Genomic DNA, 25292 nt, shown 5'->3' with positions numbered 1-25292 from the left:
TGGACACGTCCCAAAAAGGTCATTAGAAAAATGAGTTGCTTTTTTTTTTTAATGTGCACAATTTACTCCTGAGGAAATTTGTATTTCCTAGGGATAACCACAGGATTCAGACAGCATTTAGCTAGTTCTTTATCATAGTTTTGAACAAAAGCCAAAGTTAGATGCTTTAAACGTGGGGTTTTCAATACTGGAAGCGATCTTGGAGATAACCTGTGAAGGGCCTGCTTTTCGGGAGATGGCCTGCTCAGCTGGCAGGAGAGTGCTCTGTGCTAACAGTGCCGTGGTCCGCAGATATTTTGAAGAGCTTCAGTGGAGAAAGCACTGTACCAACTTCTCTGCCTTCACGTGACAGAGAAACCATCAATTAATTAGAAGTTGTAGTTGCAGAAAGGAAGATTCTTGGGACAGGAACTCACCACCATTGAAAGTAGAAAATTTAAAACAAACAATACATTAAAAGTCGAGTGGCTTTACCGTTGAGAAATTGGGTTTATGGGAGAGACCGAGAGGAGGCTGTGTTACCAGAAATAGGAATCCAGAGACGCTGGGGGGGAGCAGTGCTTTTATAAGTCTCTTGGAAAGTTTCCATGTATTTGGAACAACTTGGAATCCATCAGCCAGGCATAAAGTTGATCACATCTTAAACTTTCTCAAAAGAATAAGGCCTATTTTTGCATAAGGACCTTGTGTTCTACAGTGTTCAAACTGGCTTTCAACCCCTGTAGAGATATATTGTTGCGCATCAGGGGTATGAGAGCCACAAGGGGACCCTGAAAAATTGGCTCACTCATTTTGAAGGATCAATTTTAACATAAAATATGAGAAGAATATATTTCAGTATTGATTCGAAGATAAAGCTATTGTTTGAAGTATAGAAATTTATTAGGTCAAGTGAGAAGTATGTAAAATATGCTTGGTTACAGGATTTCCAGAGGAAAATATATACTCATACAGTTCTGTGTGTTTGGAAATAGTTTGCGTTACATCAGTACAAGCGAGATATACTAAGTCAGTAGAATTAGGCGAGCATGACGCAGTCAGCAGGCTGCGCATGTTTCGGTCAGCAAGATATTTAGAAATACGAGGATGATGGAAGAAGATGCTATGGTTTTGATTTTCTTGGCAACACATGAGAGTTAGAGGAACCGAGCTGGATTTTGGCAGGAGCTCGTACTGAGAACATAACGAATGTCTAATAAGAAACAGTTGGGCTGTCCGCTGATTTCTCAACAGAAACCTTGCAGGCCAGAAGCGAGTGGCAAGAAATATCCAACGTGATGAAAAGCAAGGACCCACGACCAAGATGACTGTACCCAGCGAAGCTGTCATTGAGAGCTGGAGGCCGGGCAGCTCCCCACACAAGGAAAAGCCGAAGGAGCTCATCACCCCCAGGCCAGCACTGCGGGAAATGTTGACGGGCCTTCTTTAAGAGGAAAAAATCAAAATATGAACAATGAAATGGTAATAAATACATATCTATCAACAAGTGAACCTAAAAGTCAACAGAAACAGACAGGGAAGCCAAGGAACGAGACAGACTGATGAACAGAACAGAAGCAGAGGCTTGGAGGCAGGGGACAGACTGACGGATCTTGCGGGGGGTGGTGAGCGGGTGGGAAGAGACGAGCCAGAGAACTTCTACGCTGCAGACACCGCCCAGGGACACAGCCAGCGGGACGGTGGTGGAGGCCTGGGGCGGATGCGGTGGGGGGGCGGTCGGGGAGAAACGGGGAGACAGCTGCAGTGCTCTCAGCCATACAGAGTTAAGGTGCAGTAAAGAAAGGTGAGAAACCCTTGGGAGGGTAGGTGGATCCGCAGAGTGAACCGGGCTGTGAGCTCAGAGTTTCTCGGGTGCCCTTTCTGCCCGGTCGCCCTGTCGCTGGCGTGGCACCACCGGGCAGGAAAGGGAAACCTTGTGAATGAACCTGTGTTTCACCTGCCCTGCCTGGCTGGCATTGGTATTTGGAGGACACTCTGGATTGGCCAACTATGGGCTTGATTCGCGCAGTGATTTTTATAAATTGACTGGATTAATGAACATGTGTGACAGTCAGCCCTCCTGCTGTCTGTCTGCCTGTCTACCTGCCTATCCTGATCATCTGTCAATATCTGTCTGTCTATGTATCAAAATAGGAATATTTATTAACAGTCAAATGGTGCCTAAAGGCTTACAACGCAGAGCAGTCTCCTGACCTCATCCTCAGTGGGTAAATCATTTTAATACCAGCTGGTTGATTTCATATCTACAAGCACGTCTTAATTTAGATTTCTCCCAGAGGCAGATCCTGAGACAAGGAATGAAATACAAGTCTTTTATTTATTTTTTTCCTCTAAAAAAAGATGAGGTAATGGCACAGGGAAAGAAAGGCAGCTAATATGATGTCAGTCACTGTGATGAGTGGGTAGAGACCACAGGACGAAGCTAGGAAAAATATTCAATACATTCCTCAGGAATACCCGACCTGCCGGTGGAAGGAGATGGGTCATTCGTACACCTTTTCCCGCCAGGCGGCGGTGAGGTCTGCTCTGGGTGGTGGGTGATTTCTTCATGGCTCTGACCGGTCCCAGTGGTGGGTAGAGCAGCCTCTGGTAAGAGCCCCGGGGCCCTGTGTTTGTGACAGTTACCTGGAGCCCAGGGCCGCAGTAAAGCCCAGGGGGCTATAGGAAAGGTGTTGACAGTGTCCCATATACTTAGACTAAATATTTTGTTCGATCGTTTCCATAACTGATTGCTTGTTCTGCCCTAAAATAAGGATTGCACTCACACCATAGCCTCCATTATTTCCTTGCTCCCCTCAAATTCATTGTAATTGTTGTTCCTGTGTTGCTTAGCCTTGTATCTTTTAAATGACATATCTCCTGTTTGTCTTTTGTAGCTAGAATGTTTTGATGCCTCCCTTTATAAGTTGCAAATATTAGGACCTGCCTGCCACCCCCCACAGTTCTCTATTTTTTCACATTCCGGTTCTTGTGTTTTGTGTCTACTGTGATAATTTAATTTACTTCCCTCCGTGTTCTGTTTATATCTCTTCTGTAATAGATTTAAGCCCTAAACAGTGCGCTTACCGGTTGAGTTTGTAAGTAGAAGATTATTCAATACTATCAATAAATATATGCAATCTTGTTCCAAATATCATCTAGGAAAGATTGTTTTTGAATCTCTGCAATCTTTCGTTTTACTCCGGCTTCATAACTATTTATGCCTGCCCTGCCGCCTTCATCCTGGGAGGTTCTTTTATTACTTTTTGTGTTTGGAACTATTATTTTTCTGGATCCCATGTTCATTCTCTCTCCCTCCCTCTCTCTCTCCCTCCCCTCCCCCTCCTCTCCCCCCCTTTCTCTCTCCCTCTCTCCCTCCCTCCCTCCCTCTTTCCCCCCTCACTAGAACATACTCTCAAATTACTTTCTAAGTGGAGCTATCTGAGTAAGACCTCATGCATATGAAGGTGCATTTTTTCTTAACGGACATGTTTGATCGTTGAAATAAGTCTGCAGCACTAGACTGAGCATCCTTTAATCCTTCAGACGCTGCACCCCCGTCCGTTCTGTCCCAGCGCCCTAGTTTATTGCTCAGTGCCCAGCGCTCTGCCGCTGCGCGCTGGCCTCTGTGGCCGGTGCTTTGGGGCGCTCTGTTCCCTGCGGTGCTGCGCGCTCTGGGAAAGTCACTTCTATGTTTTGGTTTGTTTTTCTTTAGTCATTGAATCCAGTCTTTTCCTTGCTCTTTTCTTCTGGCATAAATATGTGTAAGACATTATATATCCTAGATTCTTTCTCTATTTTCTGCTCTCAATAACTGTATGATGAAATTAGAAGATTTTACTGGCTTTGTCTTCCAACTTTAACTTATTTTTATCTCAAATTTTGCAATTTTAATTAAAAATATTTTTGTTTTATTACTCTTTAGAACATTTTGTTCTTGCTTTATGGATGCATTGTATTAAAGACTTTCATAGATAATACAGGAATCAAAATAAGAAGAAATATTTTGAGGCTACAACAGTTGGTTAACGAGTGTTTAAAATAATGTCAAATAGAGATGTCAGGTGAATTTCCACAATGACGATCATGACTTTTCTGTGATTTGATGATTCAGACTATAAGAAAAGCAGTGAGGCTAGCATCAGCTAAAAGCAGAAAGCTGCTGCCTCCCTAGTCCTTGAATATGAATCCTATCGTTAGAGACTAGAGAGGATCATGTGCGTGGATAGCAAAGTGGGAATAATTTACCAAGGCCGGTGTATTCTCAGGAAGATTCACTTCTGCAGTTTCCAGCAGCTGTATCTGAAAAAAATCACTGTGAGCAAAAGCTTCAGAAGGTAAGAATTACAGGCACCCAGGCTTGCAAAATCAGAAGCCTTTACCTGCATAACAAAAGTCTTTGTGCTGATCGGTCCCCACAGGCTGGCCAAGTTTATTTTAGCATCGAAAGTATAAAGATATACTGGTTTAAACCAATACAAAGGATGCTGGCGAAGTTTAAAAGTCACGTGTTTAGTTGAACTCACTAATGTTTTGCTAACTGCACTGAAAGTGGACGGATAAAAACACACACAATGATTTAGATTACTGGACCCTAATTGCTAGTGGAAGATAGATCATTATTTAGTAGCTTAATAGCAGTGACCCCTCAAATAACTGGCACGTTGTGGAATAGTTTGAGATAGACGAAGCAGCTCGAGGGGATTGAACCACATGTCCCCTAAGGTTCCTTTAAGGTAAAGCATTCTAGGAGCACCCCTATTCATCTAAATGTCAATACTAGTTGTTGTAGATTCTTTCAGCAGTGGCTTTCAATAAGTCATGATTACAGGTAAGCATAAGCTTGTATGTTTACCCTCTCTCTCACTCGGGGGTTGGCCTTACTACTGTATCTGGCCAATGGGACGTCAGCAAACGTCGCAAGCAGAGGCTTAAAAGGTAGTTGTGCATCGTGTCTTGCCTTCTTGGACACTGACTTGGAGCTGCCACAAAAGAAATTCAGTCCAGTTGACTGAAGGAGAAGAGACTTGTGTGGAAAGAACTGAGACACCCCAGCCGATCACCACGGCCAACAGGTAGACATGCGGCTGAGGTCACCTTGGACCTTCCAGCCACGTGAGTGCAGCTACGTGAGCAACCCCAGCCAAACCCGGCAGGGGACCCACCGGGCCAACTGGGAATATCATGAGAAACAGGGAACCATTGTAGTCTTAAGACATTAAGTTTTAGGGTAGCTTTTGGGGCAATAAATATCTGACATACCATTTGAAAAGGGCTTCATATAAACAGAATACTGAGCTCTTTCTAAATCTAGATAATGAGACCATTTTTAATTGATTACTAGACTCTGGGCACTAAAAGAAAAGAGATCTTTTTTGCTTATCACTGTGTTTCTACCACTTAATTCACTGTGTCAGCACTGTGGTAGTTTTGTATTGTTGCATGACAAATTAGCCCAAATCTTGGTGGTTTAACACCTCACCTTTCTTCCGGAGTAGGAATTCTGGCATTGGTTATCTGGGTCCCCTGTTTAAGAGTCTCACAAGGCGGAAATCAAGATATTAAGAGGGACTGTGCCCTGGCCTGTGTGCTCAGTGGTTAGAGTGTTGGCCCTCACACCGAAGGGCTGCTGGTTTGATTCCGGTCAGGGGCATATACTTGGGCTGCAGTTTCGACCTCTGGTCCCAGTTGGGATGCTTGTGGGAGGCAGTCAATCCTTGTGTCTTTCTCACATTAACGTTTCTCTCTCTCTCTCCCTTTCCCCCCATCTCTCGCTCCCCTCCACTCTCTCCTCTCTTTCTAAAAAAAAAAGTGGGGTTGTAATTTTGTCTGAAGGCTCAATTGAGGAAAGATCTAGATTCCCAGCTCACCCACAGGATTATTGGCAAGATTCAGTTCCTTGCAGGCTGTGGGCCCTGTGGCCGAAAGTTCTTTGTCATGTGGGTCAGCATGGATCCTTGCTTTATGAAAGCCAGAAGGAGGGGGCGCCAGCAGGATGGAAGGCTCGGGGTTGTGTAACCTCGCCACGGGAAGGACTTCTCATTATTTTTACTGTGTTCTGTTTGTCGATCTCTAGGTTATAGCCCCTCACTCAAGGGCAAGGAGCAATACAGGACAAAGATTACAAAGGGCAGGGATCATGGGGGGGGCGCTTATCTTAGAAGGTATAAGTCCATAGTGAATGCTGAATACATTTTAAAAAGATGGGTAAATGGGTGAATAAGTAAGTACGTAGTCATGGATCAACAAACATATGCCAGGCACCGTGCTGTGCGCTGGGGACCCTTAGGCGGGGACGCCCCGTTCCCGCTTGGTAGGGAATGCAGTGAAGTGAGGGGCTCGGGGGCGTAAAAATTAACGTCATAAAAAAGTGCTAAGCGTTAGTTACTGCGGATGAAGCACAGGCGGGATTCAAAGGGATCGTAAGTAATCTTGTCGGGCAAGTTAGAACGGACTGTCTTGTAAGGATGAAAGCTAAACGAGGGTTTCATTTGATTCATTTCCCATTCCTGCCGTTAAGCATCGTGGAAGAAGTGCCTTTCACAGGGAGGGAGGGTCATGCCGTAAGGGACCGTGTGTGCATGTGTGTGTGCGTGTGTGTGCGTGTGTGTGCGTGTGTGCGCATGTGTGTGCGTGCGTGTGTGTGTGCGTGTGTGTGTGAATGAGGCACAGACAGGCATTTGAACTGGCAGGATCTCCCCCCCAGATTTTTCCCGAATGAAATGCGCTCTGTTGTGAAGGTCGCTGAAGAGCCGCCTGTCCCTCAGTCCTTAGGTGACTCAGGGCGGGTCTATGAAGGAAGGCAGACGCGCCGCAGATGGAAGCTGGGGGACAGGTGCAAGGAGGGGCCGGCTGTCACGGATTGCACACCGGCCCCATCTCCAGAGTCGTTCAGGTTAATTGCGCATTGGAGAGAATTGACTAAGTTAGTAGTTTTGAGCGAAACTGTTCCAAAAAACTAATTCTTTCAGATGGGAAAGGGGCAGTCCTTTGACACCAGGGCATTTCTGAGGATTCAGCGTGGAGGAGAGTTTAATGATCTGTAAACTTTCACATCTGTTGACGGTTGCTCTCCACTGTTACGAGAGAGCGAGCAAAATGAGAGGAAAGTGTGATTTTTAGAATGAATATTCTGAAGGATTTATTGGAATTAGGTAGGGAAGTGAAATGCATACAACTATGGAAGGGTCACCTGGGAGGGACTCTTAACTATGTTTTGTATTGGATACAGGAGATAGGTAAAAGTGGGTTTAGAGTATTGAAGAGCATGATTCAGACTCATAATAATTCAGATTCATAAATTCAAATCCTGGTTCTAGCTATGGGTCTTTGGGTTGGTCCTTTAACACCTATGAGCTTAAGAATCATCTGTAGCCTGGCCAGTGTGGCTCAGTGGCTGAGCATCAACCCATGAACCAGGAGGTCATGGTTCGATTCTGGGTCAGGGCACATGCCCGGGTTGCGGGCTCGATCCCCAGCAGGGGGTGTGCAGGAGGCAGCTGATCAGTGACTCTCATCATTGATGTTTCTCTCTCTCCATCTCCCTTCCTCTCTCTGAAATCAACAAAAACATATTAAAAAATCATCTGTAAAATTAAGATGTAACTACTGGCTGATTTGTGTTGAAAAGTCCATGGGAACTACTGTAAAAATGCTTTGCTCTATTAGGCCTTGGAGTATTTTTATCTTTTATGGTTTATTCCCCAAAGTTGAGGGCAACACAGAATGCTTCCTATCTTGGCCTCTTCCTGCTGAAAATGAGGTGAGCCAAAATTTTGGCAACTTGGAAAATAGTTAGGAAAGAAAGTCTAAATATGATTTGGCAGTATAAAAATAATGCAAAATTTGTTGGAAGGCTCCAAGAAAACCTTGGGAGAGCAAGTAAGAATAATAATGGTCAGTTCTCAACACAAAACCAGCATTTCATTTTATTGTGTAGAGCATGAGGCTAAAGTGTTTCTGAGACTGAAGTGGTTTGATATTTGTACTCTGAGTTGTTACGTGCGACCAAAGTTTGAATACGCCAGATTGGTCGCCACCCTGTGCTCAGATTCACTGAGCATCCACACGGGTTTCTCTCGCTCTTCCTCTCTTTCTTTCTTTTCTCTTTTTGGAAGAAAGCCCTGGTTAGAGGGTGTAGAAAAAAGTGATACTTCACCTAGTGGGCAGCTGAGGAAAGTGTTACAGTTCATAGTCACACACAGGTCCCCTGCTCTGCTTATAGGCAGAAACCACACATAAGCAATTCTCCAAGCCAGCCATGCTCTGGTCCTTTCCACTGATAATTATCTCTTACATATCTGAATAAGCTTAGGCTCCGGGAGGTGTAAAAAAATGCCCTGGGGGTATAGCTAGCAAAAATTAACACTCCACTGCACATCCTAATTAGGATTTAATTAGGGAATTAAAAAAAATGCCAAGCACATGTTTTTAGCAAGAGCATAATTACTGACTTATTGCTTGTAGGTTTTCTACATATTTTTCATTGTAAATATCCAATTATAATTGTCATTTAGGTCAGACTTTTAAGAATTCCAAGTCTTATTCAAAATAATGAGAATTGGTTTCCTTAAGCATAATGTCCTTGAGTATTGTTTTTACATCTTTTAATTTACAGTGCAGTCTATAGTCTGGGCGATGTTTTCCTTATGATGTGACAAAGCTCCATGTCTTATATTTACAACCAGTGCACAAGAAAAAAAAAGTGACAACCGCATCTGCGGTCTTGTTCCTGAGAGATCTGTGGCAAACCGCAACTGTAAAATCCCAGCCTCCTTCCCATTGTGAATGCTTTCAACGTGCACATGCCTCCAATTCCAGCCGAACTTTCGGAAGGACTTACAGCCGATCAGTTCTGCCCTGCTCCTGATAGTACTCAAATTAAAGCCACAGCTGGAAAAGAAAGTTGTGTGTGCCCTGTGAGTTCCATCGAAGGTATAGAAACCGTTCCCAGCTTGATACGTGACCACTGTCACCAGCTTTTAAAAGCCACAGCTGATGGGGACTAATGCATGATGTTGATTTCTTAATCACACTGCCATTATGGAAATAATAGGTTGCTGCAGTAATAACCATGGCCCCAGTTCTGATGGTATTTCGGCGCCTTCTACAGCTCCTCCTAATGACCGTTGAACTGTTTGGTCTAATGAGTGAGAAGACTCCACCACCTTTATTCCAAAGTCACTAATGATAATTGCCACCTATCACCCCACTCTCCAGAGCCCAGGACGCATGTCCACTGAATCCCATTATCATCATGGCGTGCCTGCATCCCAGTCTTCCTCGACTCAAGCAATTAGCCCTAATTTATTCCTGATCCAAAGATGGATGCAGTGTTTTCTCTCCAGTTCATGTTTTCTGTTATGTCTGAATATCATTCAACTCTAGAAAAGAGAAAAATCTAAAGCTTCTATTGAAAAAAGTCATAAAAATGATTAGTGACAGCTTCCATTCCAGTACACTGGTAAAAAATCTGTCACTGCATTCATGTTTACACCGTGAAGTAATGGCTGAGAGCAAGGCGTCTGCGGCGTGATAGACCTGGGTTTGGAATTCTCCTTCCATCTCTTAACAGCCGTTGTTACTCCGGGCAGATCAGCTTCTCCGAGGTTTAGTTTCTGTCTAAACGGGAGTAAGAATAGCGTTTCCCTAATATGATGGTTGTTTTGACGCTCAGGGTGAAGCTGTTATACTATCATCATTGTTATTACCATTAGATTCCCCACCCCCCATGCTTTTCCTTTGTATCAAAAATGAAGAGCCTCACGTCGTTTTCAAAATAAGTATGTGATTGGGATCTTCTTGATGTGGAGCCAGTAACCCAGTCGTGATTGTGGCGTAGAGTGTTTGAGGCCTGGCCATGGGGATCGTCCTCTGAGCGGCCTCTGTGCCATAGACCCCTGGCCTGAATTGGAAGTGCTGGAAAACGGTAGAAAGCGTGAAGAGAAGGGGCAGAGGAGGGCCGCAGCTGGTAAACAGAATGCATGCGAGGTGGCAGGCAGCGGGCTCGTTTTCATGTGCTCTCTCCCATTTATTTCCACAACAGAATCATAAGAAGGAGATAGCAGTATTTCTATTTCATAGCTAAATAAACTAAACCCATAGAGGTGAGGTAGTCCAATTTCAAAGAGCTTATAAATAGCAGAAATAGTGTGGCTCATCCCATGTCTTGATCTGAAGATATATAAGCTGTATGACCTTTTGAAGGATTCATGAAATGCAATCTGGTTAAGGCATTTTCTTAGTGAATGAATTCAAAAAATGTACAGAAGGAAGCAACCGTGACATGTGCAGCGTAAATTTGGTAGGTGTTGGGGGACATCAGAAGCCAGAATGCTTCTTTGCATATGCTTAAGTTTAAAAATACAGCAACGGGAAAATGGCATACAAAAGCCCAAATTTAATCACTTGACCACCTTTGATATTGATCAGATTCAAATTGAAAGCATTTGCCAATTTTCTCACATACGTAACGTAAAAACTAAATGGTGAGTATTTTCAAAAATGGGATGTGAAAACAGAATTTTATGGTGGGAGCAATATCCTGTTAGAGATGATCATGAAAAAAATTGTAAAAGTTTGACTGTTTGATTTTCATGGACACATATCTATCCCCAGTACTCTGAAGCTGGAAACATAGACACGTGTTTAAGTTGCATTGATGGTTAAGATGATCTGTATTGTAAAATTTAATTCTCTCTTATTGAAAATATTAAGACTTGGCTAGGAAACGATGATATGATTTCTATCTCTATTCTGAGAGTAATTCAATAATTATATTGTTAATTATCACTTTATAGTTATAGACAGTTACAAAATGGCCATAATATTATGCCCCCTCCAATCAAGAGAGGGAGCCTGTTTCCTCACCCCTAAAATAACTGGCCTTGTGATGTCCTGGTCCTGTGAGAATCCTCAGGCCAACCCTCAAGAGACCTTGCAGCTTCTACTGGGGATTCCCTTGGAGTCCTTTGACTGCCATGTAAACAAGGCGAGGCAAGCCTGCTAGGGGGTGAGAGAGCAGATCGAGAAAGGTGCCAGTCCTGCCAGCCACCCGGTCCCAGCCCTCAGGCAACCTACCAAGTGACCACAAATGCAAAACCCCAGCTAGTATCAGCTAAATCAGGCCCAGACCTAAAGAACTGCCCAGCCGAGCTCCCCCAAAACGGAGACTCAGAAAATCGTGAGCTAAATAAATAGTTGTTTTCACTTGTTTTGGGGTGGCTTGTCATTGCAGCAAAGCTAACCAATAAAAATTAGTTCAAAATCACTCAGATGTCCCAGTTTTAGGAAATGCTTCCAAAACTGCAATAAAATCTTAATATTTGTGTGTGTGTGTGTCCTTTCAGATTTTCTACATAGGTAATCACGTCATAATGCAACCCACAGACATTGTGGATAGGCCCCCTCGCCGACTTGGCTAACACTTGCATCACCTCACGTGTTTACCGTTGTGTGTGTGACCATTTCGCGGCGACAGTTAAGTGCTACCCTCAGCAGACTGCGGTTACAGAGCGCGGCGTTCTCGACTCCGGTCACCACGGTGTGTATTAGATCCTCAGAAATCATCTCGTCCCTGAAAGGTTTTCCCTGCACCAGCCCCCTCCTGTTTCCACCCCCCCCCCCTTCTCCCGGCAAACGCATTTTACTCTGTTTTCTAGGAGTTTGACTTTCAAACTTTAGATTCCACGGACGTGCCCTGTGCTGTCGCGATCGCTCTTTGCTGGCCTTTTCCGCTTAACGGGGTGCCCTCCGTGTCCCTCCATGTCGCTTCACTCGGCAGCGTTTTCCTCGTCTTTAGGGCTGGATCCTGTTTCATCTTCTGTATCTATCTCACACTTCCCGGACCCATTCTGCTGATGAGCGCTTGGTGGTTGTCACTCCCTGGCTGTTATAAATAATGCTGCAGTGAACATGGGGCGCAGGTGTCCCCTCAAGATGACGTTTCCTGTGGGTGTGTACCCACAGAGTGACTGCTGGGTCACGTGGTAGTTCTATGTTCAGTTTCTTGAGGCGCCTACATACTGTTTTTTTGCAGTGGCCCATGAGGGGACACTTCCACTGACAGTGTACAGGGGTTCACTTTTCTCCCCAACCCGCCAGCGTTTATCTTTCTCCTTTTGGAGAAGAGACACTCTAACAAATGTGAGATGCTATTTATTACGGTTTTGATTTTCATTTCCCTGCACATTAGTAATGCTGAACATTTTTTATGTTCCTTTATGAACATTGCTTCTCTTCTTTGGAAAAATATCTGTTCAGGTCCTTGCCCATTTGTAAGTTGGTTTATTTTATTTTTTCTATCTATCTGTACAAGTTTTGTGCATACTGAAATGCTAAAATTTATATTTTCAAAAGTTTTGTTGAAGAAGCAGATAGTGGATTATCATTGGTTAGAAATAATAGCTAGTATGGCAGTTAATATAATTCCCCCCCAACAAACAGAAATATAAAGTATCACCTGAAGAAATGACACTAAAGAGAAAACTCAAATTGATTTCAAGAGATATTAAGGTGTAATAATTGATTTGGAAGTAAAGGGGGGGGAGACATTAAGGATGGCTTCTAGGGTTCTAACTTGAATGACTAATTGTATTGCGATAGCAAAATAAGATATAGAGAAAATGCAGGCGGGGGGGGGGGGATGACTGGAAACTGTGCCGGAGGGGTGGGTAGAGGTGCCTTATGAATTGGGCTTTGGTCCTGTCAGATCTGAGCTGCCAGCGGGGTGCCTGTTTGATTATACCCACGGCACAGTTGGGGGTGAGCGCCTGAAGCATCCGGTGGATTGAGGTGTCAGTTTCCAGGTCATCAGCGTAGAGAAAGCTGTTAAAAGCACAGGCAGAGCTACACTCTGAACAGATACCGAGATCAGAAAACCTGGAAAGTGCTGCCAAGAGTTTGACCTGGGGGAAAATTCAATGAAGACATAGAAGACCAAGCCTCCATGTTAGCAGGAGAACAGAAAGAAACTTTTATCACAAACACAGACGAGAGTAAAGATGGGGAATAATCAGGCCTAGTCAATGCAGTAGACTAAGCTGACCAGGGATTTCTGTGCAAGAAGTCTGTAGTTATACTAGATAAATGCGTTTTTAAAATACTCAGTCAAGCTTGCAGGCAACAAAACAAGTGTCCGGGAGACTAGAACTCAGAAGAAACTAAAATTTAAGACGTAGGGAGATTTGGGATAAACGAAGATTACTGAGGGTTTCCAAAGGAAACTATGCATTGTTTAAGCACACTCTTCTAAGCTTGCTGCTTCTAACTTTTCTTTGCCTTTGAGCTATTTGACAATTCTATAAACTGTAGAGAACTGATAGCAATGCAAGAGGATTCTTGTCTAGAGACCTGCAAGTATATTCTTTCAGTGAAGGTTAAATAGACTCCCCTCCCCTTATGGAAAGAGAGAGTTTTGCATCTCTATGTAAATTAACGCCAATATTTCCTAACCCTACCCGTGTTTTCTTCTTTCATTTCTCCTTTGGAGCTACTGTAACAGCTGCCAGGTTTACTCATTAAACAACAAGTTAAATATTCAACACATTTACTATATCTTATAAGTCATAATTTGATCCCTTTAAAAAAATATACACTCTAACAAAAGTGAAGGATAGTTCAGCCTGAACCAGGAGTCAGAGTGTTGTGGAGTCACGTACTCCTTCGGGACTGGTGTATTAATTTCTATTCAAGGGCAGGAGAGCAGATCGCAGGCCCAGGCATGGCAGGAATAGGGACCTACAAGTCTTTCCTGTCCACACAAAGAGACTCTGAAGAGCTCACACCCTGGCCGTGTTGCTGGTGGAAATTAGGCTCCTAAGCTAGCGGGGTGCCGGACTGTGGTGCAGATGTGCAAAGGAAACCCCGGGCCCCGGCTTTCATCCCAGCTCTGCTGAAGCCGAAGCCAGGTCTTCCTCGGTGGGACAAGGGGAGATGGGACCGTGGAGACTCAGGGCTTTGAGTCCACGGAAGTAAAGCTTCCTGCAATATTTCACCCTCCTGTGCAAGTCTCAGAAAATTCTTTTTCTCGGGATATCCTAAGAATTCCTCCCCCACGGGCAACACTTGGGGAGAGGATGTGTCCCCACCGGTGACTCGTGCAGAGCTGAAATGAAAAATAGTTATGAAGATGGGAGAGAGAGAGATTGATTTAAAAGAGGCAGATTAAATAATAATTAGAAACTTTTATGTGTTATAGCTAAAAGAAAGATTGAATCTTAATGCTTTTCATTTTCTACTGCAAATGAAGTTCCTGAGTTTGTCAGACGAGAGTAACACATTCCTGTCCAGGAGAGCCTGTCCTGAGGACGTTCACATAAGGATCATGGATAATGTGATCGCTCACAACGATTTTAGTGTTTGCCAAAAATAGGGACTCTTTTTTTTAATATATGTATTCTTTTGTGATCACCCAGAACATAATATCAAATCAAGATTTTGAGTGACAATTCATGGGATAGATTAAAAGATTAGATGACTTTGGGTATGGTTACTTTTTTTTTTTTAATAAAATGATAAAATTAGAGTATCTTGTGTTGTGGATTATATTTAAGAGGTGATACTGACTAAGTTGGCTACTTTTCTACTCAGAAAACATTTGTGTGAGGTGGGGGGAAAATTTTTTTAAAATAGTCATTTTCTTTAAAAAAAACACACAACAAAAATTTGTGCTTGTATTTCTAACATATTTCTGTCAAACCATTTTCGAAATTACATACCACCATCCACAAACATTTCTTGCAAATATTTATTGTATTTTATATCACACATGCTGGGTGCATTTTTTGAGTATGAGGTTGGAAGGTTTGATTTCAATGCTTTTTAATTTTCTGCAAATGTATATGACATTGTTTCCCATGGCGTTGAATTGTGTCAAAAATAAACTAAAAAGAGTCCAGGTTATTTTCTTCATACATGAAAGAAATATCTAGGCTCGAGGACTTGGGAGACATTTGGAGATAATTACTGGGTTGCCTGAGTCAAGAAGCAAACTTTTCCTTGTGAAATGTGGTATCTATTAAAATATCTACATTCTCTGCCTGACAGTGACGTGAGCTGTTGGATGTAGAGAGAAATGCTATGCTAATTTAATTATCTTCGGTACTCGATACCCAATGGCAAAATGATCACATGTTGATTTGAAAATTAACCTATTTTAAAACCAGAAGGCAGTATGGTGGCTTGAGAGAAAGCTTTGTGCTAAGAAAAAAACCTGAATTTTAATTCTGGCATCTCTTATCAAGTTATTTTTATCAAGAAATGGAGATAAAATACTTACCTTGTAGAATTAAAAAATTAAGAGTTAAGTGAAATGTAAAAATGGAAAGGCTCTCCCACCTTTTGTGGGCCCAGGGTTACTATATTTTTGAGAAACTTGTTTAAGTATTGTTTATAGTTGTGTTTCCATCTATATTAAATGAGTATCCTCCGATCCATCCTGCTTTATAGTTCTCTCTTCTTCTCCGCCTCGGTGTAACTGTCCTTTTTTAAGTTTTCCTTTCCGCTCACTGAAATATTCCAAGTGCTCCTAACTCCCTAGTCATGTTCTGTATTCCTTTCGAGTCTTTTCACTTCGTCCTCCCAGCACTGAATCAATCTTCCTAACTTTCAGCGCTGTAATCAGGCGCCCCTCACTTTTCTCCAGCCCGCCGCCCTGGCTGGTCGTCACTGTTGGCCTTCTTGTGGCAGGTGCTCCCCCTCGTCGCTCCTCAGACCCTCCCCGCAGCTTTAGGACGACCTCTAGCCACGTGTAAAAACCCTGCGCCCCTCTACCGCTTGCCCCCCTTGGCCGCCCACCCCCTGCCCCTTCCCAACGGTGAGCTTGCTACCCAAAGCTAGGTTTAACTGGAACTTTCTCTGGAGTGGTCCTCAGGAATTCACAGGCTCAGGATGGCCTGTCTGCTCACGCGGCTCCGGTATGCTCCTGATCCCCTTGGGGCACCGCGGCCCTGTCCTCTGTCGCAGGGCAGCTGGAGGGGTGGCTGTTCCCTTCTACCCCAGGGTTTGGAGTCTAGCACGGTCATTAAGCGCCAGCCGTGCAGAGGATGGCGTGAGAGCCACATGGCAGATACATGCCTGTGCTGCTGATTTAGGGGAAAGGAGTATTTATAGAATTGCCCGTCAACGAAGAGTAAAATGCAGGCAGTTGGCTCTGTTCTTAGTATTAGTGCCCAAGAGTCGTCCAAGCGGCGAGACTGAGTGACCCCAGCCCTGGGGGCCTGGCTGCAATGGGGCGCCCCTTGAGGAGACCTTCTTTAGGAAGGGGAGCCGTCGGAAGCAGACTCTGTTGGAGGGTCAGCCTGCTTTGTAGGTGACCTCAAAGCCCCGTAATCACCTCAGCTCACCTGGAAACCTAGAGCCCAGAACTGATTGACTGTGTGGCCGAAGGTCTTCAGGGTTAGCTTCTAAAATCTAAATCTGAGCTGTCTAGGAAAAAAATGAGTCAAGACTCGTTTTAATTAAGTGGCAGAATTTCCACTCCATGGAGGCCCGTGGCATTAATGAGAGTTATTCCTAAAGGTTTGTCTGTCAGCTTTGAACTGTCAACAATTTAACCAGGTTTGACTTGGTCTGAATTGAAACTTTCTGAAGGGCCTTTTTAATTCCCATAATTTGAAATCTCAGTGCTACAGAATGTGTAACACAAAGATATTACTTTTTTTTTTAACTTTGCATGGCATTTTATACCAACTTCACATGTACACATACCTCGGCAGGCTTTGCAAGTTTGTAACTAGATACCTACCACCTTTTCTGACAGGTCTCCTTATATCCAATTGCTTAATTTGATGTCGTTAGGTTCTGTGATGGGATAGCATGTGGTGTTCACACTCTCTTCTCTATACTAAACTCTTATTTTTTTTCCATAAAGTCAGCTTTTTACAGCTTAAAATTGGTTGCTAATATGTTAACCAATGAACATTTAGTTAAACATAAGGAGTACAGATGTATAGCCTGATTTCATATTGATTTACGTCAAATTCTTTCCCATTTGCTAGTACTTCGAGTCAGGGCTGGCCAGAGGCAAAATTGTGAAGTAGGTTAAGTAGCTTTTAGCTGTATCCAGCTTTTTCTAAGGGTCTGGAGATGAAGCTTTATAAAAAGAAGGCTCTTTCTTTACTCTGGATGAAATGTAAGGGAGATGGCCACCAATGTCAGGGGCAGCCTCTGGAATTCTATATAGTGGTCCTTGCTCCGTTCCCATGGGACAGCACGTAGCTCTTTGTTTTTATTTGTTTTGGTAAAGAGCAAATGGAAGAGAACTTTAAAGAGCTTGGCAAAGCCCGGCCGGCGGGGCTTAGCAGCTGAGCATCGACCTAGGATCCAGGAGATTGCAGCCGGGGTGCGGGCTCGGTCCCCGGGGGGGCCTGCAGGAGGCAGCCGATCCATGACTCTCTCATCATTGACGTTTCTCTCTCTCTCTCCACCTCTCCCTTCCTGTCTCTGAAATCAGTAAAGACATATTTCAGAAAAAGTGCGTAGCAAAAAACATTGCAGAGGTGGTTTTGTTTGCTGATAATGAAAATACCATGTCTCTTTGTGTGTGCGTGTGTGTGTGTGAGAGAGACAGAGAAAGAGAGAAAGAGAGAGAGCACTGCTCACTCTACTAGGATGAACACCAGAAAGTTATAACATTAGGCAGAGAGATCAGACAGCTACAGCTCCCTATTTATAATGCCAGCTCTATTACCAATTATCACAAAACGCTTTGCGTGATATAGCAGAACTAACTTCTCTGTTAAATTCAGACATGCAACCAAGGAGTCTTATTTTAACTGGGAATTAGTATGAGAGAATGGCAAGAAAAGTAAAGTGACAGAGGTGCTTTTACAGACCTATATCCCTCTCTCTGGCTTAAGACTTAGTTGTCTTATATATGTACGTGTGTGTGTATGGGATATGCAATATATAAATCCATTTAACATTCCACCTTTTAAAGGAAGTGGTTAGAAGCACAGTCAGCTCTCTTTGTCCCCGGATATTAATTTAGTACCTATTTTGTTATTACCTTTGCATCCATTACTGAATCTTCACAACAACAGTGGAGGTATTGGTTAGATGGTGGTCTGGCTGCATTATCTCTGGATTTTCTCACTTAATTGGACCGGTCTGGCTGGTAAATGGGACCCATATGGTATCATTCAGACTTTATGGGAAAACAACCGAGATGCAGGGAGGCAGGAGCTCACCCAACACTACGCAGCTGGTAAAAGGCATTAGCTAGAATTTATACCACTCGGCTCTTTTTTATTCCCATTCTCTGCACTTCATTTATTCATTCAGCAAATATTTATTGGGCTCTTACAGTTTTCCGTACGTTGTTATAGGCTGTGAGGATATGGACATGCTCATGAAAAAAAAGAGGACAAAAATATATTTACATGCAGTTTATATTCTGGTGAGAGGAGACAGGCAATTAAAATAAGGAAAACTATACTACTCCGTATGGTCGTGGAGAAATCTAGAACAGAGAAGGAGAACATAACCGTTATGGGCTCGGTAAGAAGAAAATATGTGATAAGGGCTTGAAGAATGTGAGGCCATGGAAAGAGCCCAGATTATCTGGCAGCCAGAGTGCTGCGTAAACACCGCATTCGGCCGTCAAACCGCTCATCTCAGAACGTAACCGCGCACGCGTGGATCAGTTGCCTCCTCGTCAGCTTTCCTCCCAGCAGATCAAAGCGTGTCCCCAGTTCCCTCCAGCAGCCACCTCCTGTCCTGACTCATTTCACCCTCTGTCCTCTGGCCTGGACGCGTCTCTCTCCTCTCTCTCATGCCCCTGTCTTGGTTTTACTTTCCTTCTAGCATTTATCCACTTTTGCTAACATCCCTGAGACAAGTCCTGTCCACGCAAACACAAACACAAACACAAACACAAACACAAACACAAACACAAACACAAACACAAACACGTGCTCTGAGCAGCTCACTCATTTAAGCCACACGTCCGGGGTGGGAGGAAAGCCAAGCAAAAACAAAGAGGGCAAGCGTGTCAAAAGATGTTTCATAGGCTGATGCCTAATTACCTTTCTGATATTCCAGCTGGCCTTATTTCTTTTAGATACTGAAAATATGCTAATTCTCATGGCAGATCTACTGTGTGTGTTTGCAAAAAAGTAGCAGTGTGCTCAGCTGAGATGGGAGGAAATATTTTGATAGATACCAGCTTTCTCAACCTAATTACAGAGACATACTAATTTTACCCATCAGCCATGCATAAGTTCATCGCTATTTCTAACGCTTTCCCCAAATTAAACTGAAAGTATTTTTGACATACATTCCTTCCCCAAATCATACATTAATATTTGCTCTGTTAAAAATAAGAAGTAGGAAGGCTTTTTCAACTAGTTGTTTTAACATTGTACAGATTATTATTATAGTTAGGGGTTTTGAATACCTACTATGTGCTAGGATTGTCATAAGCATTTCCTATACCTTATTTTATGTCAATTTTTTACAAAATGTAAGTGTGTATATATATATATATATATATCAAATTGAGAGATGAAAAATTTAAATGCACTGAGTTAAAGCATTTACCTGCATTGCTTAAGACTAATTTACGTATAGTGACATTGGGATTTGCAGAAAAAAATTATTTGACCTACAAAAGGGCCAGTTTACTGCATCCATTCTTTTAAGAAATGACTGTTTATGGAATAACTTTAATTAAATGTTGAGTATTGTTTTGCGATTAAATTTGGGGAATGAGAGTGACAAAGAAGCTAGAGGAAGGATGGACTGATGGGACTGAGAACTTAGGGACTCGTGGGATTTTAGTCCCGACGGTTCTCATCCTATCTGGTAATGTCTGTTAGTAGACAGTACTTGTGAACTGGGTAATGCACAGCATTGGGTCGGAGTTATTTTGATAAGTCCACCTCTGAACCGTTCCCCACATTGTGTTCTGAAAACAACAGTTATTATGTAAGAGGCTAATAAATGTTCTACAAAATTATACTGATACAAATAATAAAATCAGGAAGTGCTCTGGGCTCAAATGAGAGAAATCCTGTGCCTGGTGTTCCTGACTCTCCTCTGTTGATTCATGATACAGGTTAACAAATGACTTAAATCTTGCAATGAAGAAGCCTAAAGCCTACTCTATGAGGTTTCTTCCCCCTACCCCTGCAAAGATTATCAAATGCTTTTAGTATGGGAACATTCCTCACTACGAAGGAAGTAAGCACCTACTAATACCTTATAAAATGTAAGCATTCAATAGAAAAATATGGTGTATGAGGCCAACAGTTTTTAAATGTTTTTTTAAATTCAATTTATGGGGTGGCATTGGTTAATAAGATTATGCAGGTTTCAAGTGTGCAATCTATGATACATTATCTGTGTATCGCATTGTGTGCCCACCATCCAAAGTCAGATCTTCTTTCATTGCCATATGTTTGACCGCCCCCCCCCCCCAGCCACAAGGGAAAGAATGAAACTAGACTACTGTTTGTCACCATATACAAAAATTAACTCGAAGTGTATCCAAGGCCTAAATATAAGACCTGAAACAATAAATTACATAGAAGAAAACAGAGCCTTGTTTCATAAAATACTTTACAAAGTAATTTTGATTGTGCTTAGTACAGCAGGTTTATTTACTTATGCCCAATTATTACCTGGGGAGGTAAAGTCTCCTAGAGACCAGACAGCATAAAGATTAGGCATTGAGATGCAAATGCTCTTCTCGGTCCAAGATCTAAGTCTGCCCGACTGCCCCATGCATCTCCTTGGGGTCCTGAAAACGTTCACTTACTGTGGAGAGAATTTCCAGCAAACTCTAGGACACGTACTGTTACTGTTTCTTAAGAGACAACTATTCTCTCCATCACATCTTTAAACCTGAGATTTGTTTTCTATATGGAAGATGAAAACCTTGAAGATATAAAAATAGAAAAAATATAAAATAAAAAAATTATTATACCCATTGTTGACATATCTTCTATAAATAGCTTTTCCACTTGGAACTTTCATATGGTATTTAAATATCTGTTTTGTTTTTTAAAAGGTTTTAGCTTGTTTAAAGTTAAATTTTAATATAAGCATGTATCATGTCATTGAATTGTTCCTAGAGATAATTTTAAAATGTTGAATATTATCCTATGTGTATATCAGGTGTTCCACAATTAACTTAGCTATTAACTCATTTTAGACAGAAAGGATATTCCTGTTTTCACTGCACTATAAGTAGTGTCACGGTGAACACTTTTATTTTTAAAGCTTGTTTCCCCTAACAGTAGACTCCCAGAAATTGGATTCTGGGTCACAAATTGTGAATCTTTGTTCAGCCTCTCAAGGTACCAATTAGCACTTCATTAACATAAGTGCATTATAAGTAGTTGAGACCACCGTTTGCATTAATACTTGATCCTACACACTTTTACTGATGTGAGATTCTTATATTTGAAAACATAGAAACAAACCAATCATTTTATGTTTCAAGGCAACTTCCCAATTTTACACTGTGATGATTCATTGTATGTGTCACCTTGCCTGGGGCGCGGGCTTCTCGAATTCGGCATCACTTCTGGGTGTGTCTGGGGGGATATTTCCGACTGAGGTTAGCATTTGAACCCGAGGACTCCGGGGAGTAGATTGTCCTCCCGCCCACTGAGCCGCCCGGCCAGGGCTTTTGTGCAAATTGTACTTTTTATGATTGACTCTATCAGGAAACTTCTCCAGCCAATAACTGGTTATCATTAATATTTTTTGGTCTTTATGTTTTATAAAAACTAAGCTCAATTGAGTCAAAACAATGGTATAATTTATACAGAATAATAATTTATTTTGAAATATATTTCAGGTTATTTAACTACCCATACATTATTTAAAACAGCTCGTTATCTATAAATTTAGATGTTTTGCTTCCTAGAACTTCTGTGGAAACCAGAGTCCTTTCACGTGGCAGTTTCCTGTATTCTTTCCTATTGTTCTATTTAAGGGAAACACAGGTAGGTGCAGGGAAGACTGATTGAAGACGAGCCAGCGAAGGGGGCAGATACCAGGGGCGATTTGTAAAAGTTTGAAAGCAGATAAGAAGGTGAGTGTTCCATTTCTGAAAGCGTAGAACACGGCAGGAAATTTTGTGTGTTATGCTTCCTGTTGTTATTTTAAATAAAAGGACATGAGAGAGAAAAGGAGATACTAAAGATTGACAAGTTCCCATGTGAAGTGGCTCTTACGGGAGATTTGTTTTGCCCAACAGTCGCTCTCGTCTTTCCTTTTGTCCTGGGAGTCCTCCCCACTCAGCCCATTTACAGCAGCCGATCAAGGCGGTGTATTTATATCACGCGATTACCATCCTCGGTGCAGGGGCCTGGCTAACAGCAAGAGCCAGCTTGCAGCGGGCAGGGCATCTCTGATATGGCCTCTTGGCACGGGAGTGCATGTTGGACCCTCTAAAACCAGGAGAAGCCAGGAGAGGGTAAAAGAGTGAAAGCAGGAGCATCGGGGAGAGGGGAGGGCGCCTGCAACCCGCTTGAGATGCGAGGCTGCGCTTAGGGCAGTTAGTTCTCAACTCCAGTCCCCAGAGCTGCCACCACCCCTCCCTCTGTATGTCTAAGGAAAGGCAAGAACTCCCTCCGTCACCCGGCCGCCAGAAGCCAAGGCCACTCCGGCTGTTCCCAGAAAACCTCTCCGACTCGAATCCTTCAGCACACAGACTGTTCACTGGTGTGGCCCAATTAGTATGTGTTTAAAGTACGCCCACTTAATACAAAACTTTCAAAATGCAGATCGTACAATTAAAATCTGAGGACAGAGCATTTCCATACAAATTAAAAACTGTTGCAAAAAAATTAATCTATCCTTTACGTGTGCCCGGAAATCAGCTCACGGCACACTCGTGGGCTTTTTCCTTTGGCGACGTTTGACTCTCAGCGACTGGGCAGTGACTTTCTGAGCGAGGCCGGCAGGCCCTCCTCTGTTCCACACTCTCCTTCCCTGGTAGATGGTTTGATCGGCAGTCGCCTATGTCATTACGAGCATATGACCAATACTTGGATTGCGGACGCTTATATGAAACATTATCAGCGACAAATGACATTACATCTTTCTTTTCACGAAGGGCTATAGAGTGTGTCAGAGGGAAACTGCAGGGAAGTAAAGCCGCGTTTTTCCTCGTGAGTCTTTTAATTGAAAGTGCCTGGCAAGCCACCGTGCGGCACCTTTTCCTCTCCCGTCAATATACCAACACAGATTTTTACAAGCGTGAGAAGAAACATCTGACAGTTCAGACAGGTCAGTGGACATATTTATTCTTCCCAAATAAATGGCAGTACCGATTCTGTCAGCGAGAAGAGGGAAGGTGTGCGTGGCATGCGGGCAAGGCCACCAGAAGGTCAAATGCACGAATGACTCCAGACGATCAAAAGGCCTTGCTCCCAGGTGGCGCTCCCCTGCCCTCCGTATGCCTGAGCGCAGTGAAGAGTCGTTTGATCACAATTGACGGAGCCAAGGGAGAGAATTTCACAGAGATCTCAGGTCCAAGGAGAGGCGAAGATGGGGCAGAGAGAAGTTAGGGGCGCGCGGGGATTGGGGATGGAAGGGAGGCGCCGAGGGAGCGCGGGCCCCCACTTCTCTTGCGTTCCCCTTTATAGTGTCCTCGCTAGTCTGCGGCTTCCCAAGGCCACGTCTGCAGCTGACCTTAGCAGTCCAGTCCCATCGGCTGTCCCCCCCGCGGCCTTTCAGCCTGGGGGACGACAGTGGGCCGTCGCCCCACTTACCAATCCTGTAGCTCACTGTCCCGAAAGGAAAGTGTATCCACTGTAGCAAAGGTGGCCTGTTTGGCGAGACATCAGTAATCCTATCAGTCGGCAGAGTGAGCGCTTTTTTCTCACTGTTGACAGGCCCAGGGATACTGCGTGTGATTAGCGTGGCCGACTAATTCCTAATTAGGAGCTCATTAGCAGCTCCGCAACTGTAGAGTTTGATGGATCTGCAGCCAGTCTTGAGAAAGGTCGCAAGAGATGACCTCCGGCCCAAGATTTTCCCATCTGTCTGTCACGGAGCACCACTTTTTTTTTTTAAATGCTGTAGGATTTAGTAATAATTCTGGTTCCCCTGAAAAAGCGCACGGGGCCCTTTCTCTTCCAAGGTTGTTCTATTTAATTACATATTGATATTAATAATGCATCGATGGCTTTTGATTTTCTAATAGGACATTTCCGTCCCCTGAATCTCTTATTGGAAGGAAGCGCTCTCCTTTTTAGAAAACGTTGCTTAAGGGCAAATATGGATGTGTCGACCTGAGAGAGATGCCTGTTACTTCAGAACATTAAGATAAACAAAAACGGATGACATTTTGGTGATTGCCATAGCAACTGTAAAAGTGTACAACATAGCAATTCACTACTCTAAAGGGAACGTTTTACATTAACAAACGATATGTAATTAAAACAAATGTTTTAATATGCATCATTCTTAAAAGCAAGAGGGGTAAATCTATCTCTTAGAGTTAAATTATGGAGCCTGACGCTAAAAAAATAAATCACTTTCAGTTAAAATTTAACAGTGGTGTGCTTAAAATTTGAAGCTATGTTCAACTTTGTCGTGTTTAAAACTATGGATTGTGGTTTTCTCTTTCCTTCTTCGTTTCTATTTCTGCCAGGCTTCTCTTTGTATAATTTAGAGAGGGTGTGAAGTTCAACGGGAAACATTTTGGAGCCTTAAGTTCCCCCATGATTTCCTGAAAATGTTCCAATCGCTGTCATGAGATATTTGTTCTACTTGCCCAGAAAAGGCACAGAATAATACACAGATAGTTTTGGTTTTTAAAAAATATATCTTTATTGATTTCAGAGAGAGGAAGGGAGAGGGAGAGGGAGAGGGAGAGAGAAACATCAATGATGAGAGTCACCGATTGGCTGTATCCTGCACGCCCCTGACTGGGAATCGAACCGCGATCTCCTGGATCCTAGGTTGGTGCTCAGCCACTGAGCCATGCCGGCCGGGCTAAACAAATAGTTTTACTTTAAATTTACAAGCTGTCTGTGGAAAAGAGCCAAGAATCTCATGCAAAACAAGAAGGGCAGGTGTGTGTTGTTCAAGAGCTGGAGGTTTTCACGTCCTTCCGATCGCTTAATTTTAAAAATTAAGAAATTTGAGACCCAGAATTGGAGAATCACATTACCAGGTCTCCCTCCCTCCCTTCCTCCCTTCCTTTCAGTTTTTGCTCCTCAAATAGAACTTGGCTTTCATGCCCGATGGCTTCTTCCACGTAAACCATCATAAGTTTCGGTTCTTTTTTATTCACTCTTCAAAGATACATCGAGTCCCCATGAGATGCTGGCCTCTGATAGGGCTGGGCGCGG

The sequence above is a fragment of the Miniopterus natalensis genome, chromosome 18, assembly GCF_054644295.1.
Source record: "Miniopterus natalensis isolate mMinNat1 chromosome 18, mMinNat1.hap1, whole genome shotgun sequence".
Classification (NCBI taxonomy): Eukaryota; Metazoa; Chordata; class Mammalia; order Chiroptera; family Miniopteridae; genus Miniopterus; species Miniopterus natalensis.
This window is presented reverse-complemented; position numbering follows the sequence as displayed.